Source organism: Hylobates moloch, unplaced genomic scaffold (genome assembly GCF_009828535.3).
Source record: "Hylobates moloch isolate HMO894 unplaced genomic scaffold, HMol_V3 SCAFFOLD_2, whole genome shotgun sequence".
In the NCBI taxonomy this organism is placed as follows: Eukaryota; Metazoa; Chordata; class Mammalia; order Primates; family Hylobatidae; genus Hylobates; species Hylobates moloch.
In genome coordinates, this window is record NW_026652277.1 from 44,446,557 (window position 1) to 44,450,212 (window position 3,656).

Sequence of the window (3,656 nt, forward strand, 5' to 3'; positions counted from 1 at the left end):
AATTGTAGAGATGGGGTCCTCCTATGTTGCACTGGTTGGTCTTGAGCTCCTGGCCTCAAGCAGTCCCCCTGCCTTGACCTCCCAAGGTGATGGGATTACAGATGTGAGTCATCACATAACTCCTAGACTCTCAAATTTCTTGGCCGAAAGTTGACATGGGGCATTATGGGACTTTATCCATTAGTAGCAGGTTGGATGGCAGCCCATGGAATAGTGCCATTGATAAGGCCCTTTGAGGTAAGCAAAATGATACTTCACCGATACTTATTCTGTGATCTTGGCTTCTAAGACCTCTCTTTAGATATTGCTGAATTTTAAATTGCCTGGGGAGCTTTTAAAAATCCCAAAGCCCTGCTACATTCATACCAATTAAATCAGAATTTCTTGCAGGAGACTTCAGTATGCAGATAGGTTGAGGATCAGTGCTTCTTAACACGTAATGTACATATGAATGACTTGTGGATCTTGATGAACTTGCAGGTTTTGAGTGTAGGCCTATGCTGAGGCACAAGATTCTGCATTTTTAAAAAATGTGTTTTTATTAAATATGGAACACTTCACAAATTTGTGTATTATCTTTGTGTAGGGAGCCATGCTAATCTTCTCTGAATTGTTCCAATTTTAGTATATGTGCTCTCAAAGCAAGCACAGATACTGCATTTCTAACCAGCTCCCAGGTGAAGCCCACAGTAGTCCTCCCTGGTCCTTGAGTAGCTAGGGAGTTAGGAAGTATTCCCTCTATTTCTGTCTCCTAAAAGAGATTATAAAGAACTGTACAGCTGCTTCTTTCAATGTTTGATATAATTTGCCAGTGAATCTATCTGGGGCTAGGGACTTTCTGTTTTGGAAGTTTATTAATTATTGATTCAATTTTTAAAATAATCCTGGGTCTTTACAGATTGTCTAATTTGTGTGTGTGAATTTTGGCAGATTGCATCTTTCGAGGAATTGGTCCATTTCATCTAGGTTATCAAATTTGTGAGAATAGTTTTGTTATTATCCTTTTAATGTCTGTGGGGTCTTTAAGTGATGTCCACTCTTTTTTTAAAAAAACTTTTACTGACAGGGCCAACCAGGTAATGTCTACTTTTTTATTTCTGATATTAGTAATTATGTCCTCTCTTTTTTTTGCAGTTAGTGTAACTGGAGACTTATAAATTTTATTGATCTTTTCAAATAACTGGCTTTTGGTTTTTTGTCAATTTTCTCTATTGATTTTCAGTTTCATTTTTTTTCTGATTTTTATTATTTCTTTTCTTCTACTTAATTTGTCTTTAATTTGCTCTTCTATTTCTAGTTTTCCAAGGTGGTAGTACAGATTATTGATTTTGGATTTGTCTTTTTTTTCTAATATATGTTTCCAATGACATAAATTTCCCTTTTATTGCAATTGCTGCATCCCACAAATTTTGTTAATTATATTTTCATTTTTATTTAGTTTAAAATTTCTACATGTACAATTGAGTATCTTGTTGCTATTATTATTTTAACCAGTTATCTGTTAGATCAATTAAGAATAAGAAAAATAGGCTGGGCAAGGTGGCTCACACCTGTAATCCTAGCACTTTTGGAGGCTGAGGTGGGCGGATCACCAGGTCAGGAGATTGAGACCATCCTGGCTAACATGGTGAAACCCCGTCTACTAAAAACACAAAAAATTAGCCAGGCGTGGTGACAGGCGCCTGTAGTCCCAGCTACTTGGGAGGCTGAGGCACAGGAATGGCATGAACCCAGAAGGCGGACCTTGCAGTGAGCCGAGATCCCGCCACTGCACACTAATGTTCTCCTTTCTTTATGTAGATTTCATTTTCTGACCTTTATTGATTTTTCTGACCTTTATCAATCTTCTCTTTGAAGAACATCTTTTGGCCACACATGGTGGCCAATGCCTGTAATCCCAGCACTTTGGGAGGCTGAGGTGGGAGGATCACTTGAGGCCAGCAGTTCCAAACCAGGCTGGCCAACATAGTGAGACCCTGTCTCCAGTGTTTTTTGTTTGTTTTTGTTTTTGAGACAGGGCCTCAGTCTGTTGCCCAGGCTGGAGTGCACAGGCATGATCAGGGCCCACTGCAGACTTGACCTCCCAGGCTCAAGTGATCCTCCCATCTTAGTCCCCCAGGTAGCTGGGACTACCAGTGTGTGCGTCACCACACCTGGCTAATTTTTTGTATTTTTAGTAGAGATGGGGTTTTGGCATGTTGCCCAGGCTGGTTTTGAATTCCTGAGCTCAAGTGATCCATGCACTTCAGCCTCCCAAATTGCTGGGATTACAGGCATGAGCCACCATGCCGGGCCTTCTATTTTAAAAATAAAATAAAGTGAAATAACTTTTTTTTTTTTTTTGAGACGGAGTCTCGCTCTGTCGCCCAGGCTGGAGTGCAGTGGCGCCATCGCGGCTCACTGCAAGCTCCGCCTCCCGGGTTCACGCCATTCTCCTGCCTCAGCCTCCCCGGAGTAGTTGGGACCACAGGCGCCCACCACCACGCCTGGCTAATCTTTTTTGTATTTTTAGTAGAGACGGGGTTTCACCATGTTAGCCAGGATAGTCTCGATTTCCTGACATTGTGATCCGCCCACCTCAGCCTCCCAAATTGCTGGGACCACAGGCATAAGCCACCGCGCCTGGCCTAAATAAAGTAAAATAACTTTTAAAAAACACTTCTGCAAGACAGGTGTACTGACAACAAATTCCTCTGATGTTTATTTGTCTGAGAAAGTCTATTTCTTCTTTAAATCTGAAGGGAAATTTCACAGTATACAGAATTCTAAGTTGGTGGTATTTTTCTACCAACATGTTAAATATATAGCATTCTCTTCCTGCTTGCATGGTTCCTAATAAGTCAGATATAATTCTTATCTTTGTTTCTCTATAGTTAAGAATATTTTTCCCCTCTGACTTCATTGAAGATTTTTTCTTTATCTTTGATATTCTGTAGTTTGAATATGATATACCTATGTGTAATTTACTTAGGATTTATTCTTCCTGGTATTCTTTGAGTTTCCTGAATCTGTAGTTTGGTATCTAACATTAATTTGGGAGAAACTGTCAGTTCATAATTGCTTCAAATATTGTTTTTGGCCGGGCGTAGTGGCTCATGCCTGTAATTCCAGCACTTTGGGAGGCCGAGGTGGGTGGATCACCTGAGGTCGGCAGTTTGAGACCTGCCTGGCCAACACGGTGAAACCCCATCTTTACTAAAAACGCAAAAATTAGTTGGGTGTGGTGGCAGGAGCCTGTAATTCCAGCTACTAGGGTGGCTGAGGTAGGAGAATCACTTGAATCCAGGAGGCAGAGCTTGCAGTGAGCTGAGATTGCGCCACTGCACTCCAGCCTGGGCAACGGAGCGAGATTCTGTCTCAAAAATATAATATATATATATCTACACACACACATATATACACATATACATATATGGTTTTTGCTCCTTTCTCTCTTTCTGTATTTTTTGTAATTGTCTCGCAGTTTTTGAATATTTTGCTCCCCCTTTTTGGGTCTTTTTCTCTTTGCTTTTCAGTTTCTACTGGACATCCTCAAGCTCAGAGTATCTTTCCTCAGCTGTGTTTAGCCAACTCGTAAGCTCATGAATGGCAATCTTCATAGTGTTTTTAATCTCTAGCATTTTTTTGACTCTTTCTCAGAATTTCCATCTGTCTTA

The 3,656-nt window shown here is 40.6% G+C and overlaps 1 non-coding gene across 1 annotated transcript; it reads right to left on the minus strand.

The window, feature by feature from the left end:
* Positions 1–541: 541 nt before the first annotated feature.
* On the minus strand, positions 542–649 carry LOC116477178 (U6 spliceosomal RNA). Its single transcript, XR_004250388.1, has one exon. It is a non-coding gene; the product is annotated as a U6 spliceosomal RNA (small nuclear RNA).
* Between the last annotated feature and the right edge of the window lie 3,007 nt (positions 650–3,656).